Source organism: Amblyomma americanum, chromosome 3, assembly GCF_052857255.1.
Source record: "Amblyomma americanum isolate KBUSLIRL-KWMA chromosome 3, ASM5285725v1, whole genome shotgun sequence".
Taxonomy (NCBI): domain Eukaryota; kingdom Metazoa; phylum Arthropoda; class Arachnida; order Ixodida; family Ixodidae; genus Amblyomma; species Amblyomma americanum.
Window position 1 is genome coordinate 187,897,072 of NC_135499.1, and position 6,000 is coordinate 187,903,071.

At 45.4% G+C, this 6,000-nt stretch overlaps 1 protein-coding gene across 10 annotated transcripts in view; it reads left to right on the forward strand.

Moving 5' to 3' along the window:
* The window catches only part of EndoA (SH3 domain containing GRB2 like, endophilin-A), an 88,379-nt gene extending 83,070 nt beyond the window's left edge, over nt 1–5,309 (forward strand). For all 10 annotated transcript variants that reach the window (XM_077659234.1, XM_077659235.1, XM_077659236.1 and 7 more), the window contains one exon: nt 2,078–5,309. The gene's annotated coding sequence lies outside the window, so the exon portion shown is untranslated. The remainder of the gene's footprint in view (nt 1–2,077) is intronic.
* The last annotated feature ends 691 nt before the right edge of the window (nt 5,310–6,000 follow it).

Genomic DNA, 6,000 nt, shown 5'->3' on the forward strand with positions numbered 1-6,000 from the left:
GTCGGGCAAAGTTTCTGACCATGCACATTTGTTCTTTTAATACATCAGCATTAGAAAGCCCATTATCGCAAGAGGTGTGTGAAGCCTCCACCTTTTGGGCCCTGAAGGTGCATCGCCCACCTATGAGCTTTCATCTGCTGCTCACATACCAGCGTCCGTCCAACCTCCAGAAAGCTCCACCCACCCAGGCACTTCCAGAAGCCTCCCAATCCTACAAACCCATGATGAAAGCAAACTTAGACACAAGTGGGTTGTCTAGCAGCTGAAGCCTTGTACAGGAGATGCAAATGGCTGGCAGACTCTAATGCTACAGGAATCCACTACAGGAATCACATTGATCGTCTTTACATTTGCCTTGAGTGGACCCAGTTCGTACCTCCTCTAAGCAGACCAGGGTGGCCACAGCCTTCATGCCTCTGCACCCCTTCCTTTTCTTGTGCACAATTACAGCAGCTGCCTACCACCAATATTTTCCTTGTCTTGAAGTGCTCTCGCTACACCATTTTTACAGTGCTTATATTCCTTTCTGAATGGCTCTGGTGCCGGAGTGTGCAGCAAGGTACAGAAAGCTTGGGGTTCCTAGAACTTGTTGTTAAGCATATTTAACTCATCCTCTATTGTCAGGTGACTTGTACTTAACTCCCGCGTTAACTTTATTTTGTAGCCGTTGGCACAGTTGCATTGGCTGCTAACTATACTTGCTGCACCTTCTAGAAGCAGTCATTAGCAGCACATTCGAACTTGGACAGGCCCAAAATCTGCGGACGGGCCCAGAGTCGCAAAGGCCTCTGTATCATGCCCTGTCACAAAAGAGGGCCATTGGAGTAATGGCTCTGCTGGCCATAACAATCACGAGTTTATTCCCACATTTCTTGGAGGCTGTGTTGTTGTGGCAAGGTTTCTCAAAATGTGTGGACATGTGTTGCACACCCAAGCAGTCTACCATCTTGGCATTAATGGAAGGCTGTACATTCGAACATTTTTAACAGTGCTGCATGAATTAACCACAGTTGTCATGTTTGCACAATATTTCTAAAGGATACAGACATTGCAGTGCATTTTAATGCCTCTACTATACATTAGTGCCAAAGCTTGCATTTCTGCAGTATTTTCTGCACGTTACAAGACATGTGAACAGTTTAGTGGTGAAGGGATATGCTTACTTGCATCAGTTCCTCTTATAGCGACAGCTGTTAAGCACTCGTTCCTGGGTTTTGCATCATAGTAATCTGTCATTGCCTCTTGTAGTCGGCGTAACCGGTAGGTGCGTTGCCATGGGAACTACTTGGAGGGTGGTTACCGTGCAAGGAGGAAGGTATGACATGAGCAGAGAAATGCGTAACCAGTGGGCAGTTTACCACAAGAACCATCTGGAGGGTGGTTACCGTAGAAGGAGGAGGGTATCGGGAGAGCGGCGGAACCCCCAACCGGAGGCTGGTTACCCTGGAAGGAGGCAAGAGAGTAAAAAGGCGCGACTGGTCAGTGGTTGCCACGGAAACCACCCTGAAGGTAGTTACCCTGGAAGGACAAGGAGGGTTACCATGAAAGGGGGCTTTATGGGGAGAGCGTAGGAAGGTGTAACCAGAGGATGGTTACAACGGTAACCATCCAAAGGGTGGTTACCATGGAAAGAGGAAGGTATGGCGAGAGTATGAGAAGGCGCACCTCGTACATGGTTGTCGTGTGAACCAGCTGGAGGGTAGTTACCCTAGAAGGAGAAGGAGGGTACGGCGAGAGTCTAGGAAGGCGCACTATGGTACCGTGGTTGCCGTGGAAGAAGGGTATGGCAAGAGTGGAGAAATTTGGAACAGTCTGTCTACGACAGCTGCTCCGAACTGCACTACCTAAGGAGAGGATCATCGGTGGCACTGTGGTTCTAGAATGGCGGACTGGAGAACAGACCTTGACAAAAAACAACTGTGCGGAAAACTAAAGAGTGCCCTACAACTATACAGATGTGAGGCCGCTCTCATATTTTCTACCACAACGTACCGTAAAATACAAATACCTTAACAGCTGTCGCTGAATCTTTCATTAACCAGTGGTAACCATCATGTCAATTTTTTTTTCTTTCCAGTTGCAACTGGCTGTGCAGTTGCCTGCTGTGTGGAAACAAGGGCTCTACCAGCTTCCTGCCTGTGTTAGCTCTGAATTCAACAAGTCCCGTCTGTTGATTTTGTGCTAATCTGCGAACAGTTCACATGTGAACTTAGTCATGTTGGGTTGTTTATAAGCTTTTTTTTTTCCTTAAAGCCATGCTTTCAATCACAATGGCTATCACCCAGTGTTGAGTGTTAAAATGTAAATATTTATTGTTTAGTGCCACGGACATTTCTAAGGCCGTTGTTTATTTATGTTGGACTCTGTGCCCCTGCTCTTGATGAGTTATGTTCACGTGGGATAACAAAGAATGACGGTAGAATGAAGAAAGCCAAAGTGCTCTCTCTGTCTTGGCACAAATCAGAAGGTTGTGTTGGTTACAGGTACTGTTTTTAAGTATTTTCTTTCTTGTCTTGTACTGAACCAAAGTTTGTGTTGCGAAGCAGTACTCAGAGATGACTTTCTTTTGTCGAGACCAGAGTAAGACACAAGGTCTTACTAACCACTTAAAGAAAAGCATGTATTGTTTTTTTTTATCACATCTTCTCTTACCTTTTATTTCTATTTTTTTCTTGAGAAGTTTCTGCCTTGGACTATGTCTTTCATGGCTTCAATCATGTACCATCTCTCGAAATGTCTGTAGTAAGCTTTATTGATCGTGACTTTATAACTATGTCCCGTTGTTTCAAAGCTGCTACTACATTTACAATGTGGAAGTTGTTATAAGCTCACAACAGTGAAGATTCTACTTATCCAGAGGCTTAGTGTCCCCTCTCCTGCCTCATCGCCTGCGTTTACTAGAGTGGCAGTGTACCCGTAGTAAATTTGCACTGCTTTAATGATGCGAGTTTTCAGCCCTGTTCACTTTTTTTCCCCTCACATCTGTTGTTTGCAAGAGCACGGTTGTGAAACGCTTCCCTCCGATGTCCAGCTGGTGCTATCCGTGCCTGTACTGCAGTGAAAAAGAATGATGGGTGCGTGCCTCGTTTGGCTTGCAGGCACTTTTTTGTGCGCTCCTTGAGCTGGCACTCGTCCTGGCGCCACATGACTGCTCGCTGGCTTCTTACGAGGCCTTTTGAAGAATGGAGAGACAACTAAAGAGAACCTTTCATAAAGGGCAGTATCTGAAGAGGCTGTTTCTGTTCAAGTTTGGTCGAGGGACGATATGGCGGTCTGGGAAACAGCCACTCCCAGTTACTGGTCAGCTTGTTTTTATTTTTTCAGCTGAATACAAATTTAAAAGAGTAGCAGTGGAAACGGGTGGAAGACAATTTAACGCCTGCCGTTTTTCCCACCCATTCCTTTCCTGCATACATGCCCCAGCACCTTTGTTCTCATTGTACCAACAGCGTAAAGTGCTCTCATTGTTTTGGTTGTGAGCATAGACCTACGATCAAGCCTATCAAGCCTTCCACTGTGTCTATTTCAATGGTTGAGTAATGCTAAAGCAGTGCGCTTTACAGATGTGTGCAGTAAAATTACGAGAAAAAAAAATGTAACTACAAATACATCGAAGCCTGCAAGGGTTTTAATCAAGCGCTACAGCAACTATTTTCACTCTGTTAGCATAGAAGCCAAGTTAATTTTCAGTATTTAGTTCAGAGGAAATGACAGTGATTGCCATTTGTCAGGCTGCAATGCAGCGATTCTCATGCCTGCTTTGAACACACATTTTTGATGGTGACCTTTACAGGTTTGTACGAGCAGAACTGCTGACCACATCATTTCAACAGATATTACTAGGCGTAATTTATGCCAGTTCTCATCGCTGCGGCACAGTATCATTGAAGTCAAAGGCCCCTTTCTTTGAGAACAGCGCACAATAGTAGGCAAGAGGCAAATCAGTGTAGATAGCAAGGAATTGTAAAGTTGAGCTCTTGCATTTTGGAGTTGCCAATAGTGGTTTGCTTGTGTAATAAATGTTTGTGCCCCCTTTTGATTAGTAAGGGACACATTACTGACTCCTTTGAAAGGAAGCTTCCTGAAGGGTTCACACATGCAGATCTCTACCTTGAATTGAGTTGCCTGGTCCCTAGGCTCTTGGGCTTGAGAGGCTGGGGCACCATTCTTTATTTTAATCATACTGTGCAAGTCTTCAGGTTATTCCCTTCCGTGTGCTTGGTTTGTCGGCACTTTTTTTTCTTAAGCGATAATGAAGCGAATGCTCACTGTGGCTCTTGTGGAATGATGCGGGCCTCCTGCTGGAGGAATGCACGTCGCTAGCACTTTAATGTTTCTCACGTGGTGTGCAGTGCTTGTGTTCTGACATATCCAGTGAAACAGTGTGAGCTCACATCTGCACGTCTTGTTCGGCTGTGGTCAGTGTGTTTGTTGCTGGAGGAGCCGGCACATCTAGTCCGGCGAAGGGTCCTGTCTTGGACGGGAGGGGGGGGGGCGCGTTTTCATCTGCATCTTTCTTGGTGCCTCGATTTCATTTTCAAGCATTGCAGCCAGATGCCACGCTAGCTAGACATGGACAATGTGCCATTAGATGCCGGTGTGTACGAATCATATTTTAGCGTCGCGGTACAGTGAACGTTGTTCACTGCATATGAAACAATTGTCATGCAGAGGGCATTCATGTCTTCTTTAACCCTGTGTGTTTCAACCAGCTAGGCCAGTGTGTCCCTTCCAGCAATATGCCCTAGTCAGCAATACAAGGCCCTTTGCCCCAACCTCAAGCATTCGAGTTTGCTTTTCATTCGATCCATGGAATATGCCAGCATCCCATCTTGCATGAGACTACTGTCAGTCTCAAGGGCAATATTCTTGCCTATTTGGTTTTAGAGAGAACCCTCACACCGTCCCTGTCTGATGGCAATACGGCACCTGCAGCAAATTCAAGAAATGGAATCTTACATTCCAACCTCAAAAGGCCTCCTCTGTAGTAGTAGTAGTAGTAGTAGCCCGCCATAGTTATAGAAGTCGAACCCCTGGTTTCTTTAGCCCCAAATGCTGTACCACATTGCCATGTGCCGAGCCCTAGCCCGGCCAGCCACCAGCATAACTCGTAGCAACCGTAACCGCTGTGATCTTGGTGTTGTCCTCTGTAGGCCTGTACCTTTTTCTCTCTCTCTGTCAGTCCCCCGCTAATCACCATGGGAACTCTCTCCAGCTGTGGTTCTTTTTTCGCTGTTGTAAAATCTTGTTAAATGTCATGCGAACAAGAGACATTTATCCCAAATAAAGGCTGTTTTTGTTGTTCCAGATACCTGAATCGTTCTTTCCTCAAGAACATGAGCATGCTTTTGCAGTAGTAACTGTACATAGTGTCTGCAGCAGAAGCAAAAGAGAGGAATTTGGAAGTGAGTGTGACTGCTGGAAAACCCTGTTTGTGGCGCAGTTAGTTGCGGTCAAAAACTTGGCTATAAATAAAGCAAATAAGTAAAATAAATAAATGAAATAATCTTGAACATGAGGCACTCAAGAATGCAAGCATGCATTGGATGTTCGACCAGACCACGATTTTGTGCTTCTGGTTTCCTTGAACTTGATATCTGTTTCAGTCAAGTAAAATTTATAGATATTGCATCAACAAGCTAAGCATGTCACCAAAAGCTGAAATTCAGTGGTGCCAGTTAGGCATTTCCAGTCACCTGCATTTCGTGTTGATTTTATATGCAACACAGTGTGCCTGACAGTGAATATTTCCGCACTTCACTGTTGACAAACCAGTGAAAAGAACAGTAGACAGTCAATATTTTGATACTGCTTTTGCTTTACAGCAATTGGCTTTGCTGCAGTTCAGGTAAGCATAAAAAATTTTGGGGGACTCCACCTTAACAGTATGATGCGATCGCTTTAATGGCTTCCGTCAGTGGCCTGGAGTCCTCTGCATATCACTTACGAGACAGAAGAACTTAGCAGCGCAGGCCACATCTCATGCGCCATCTCGGCGCA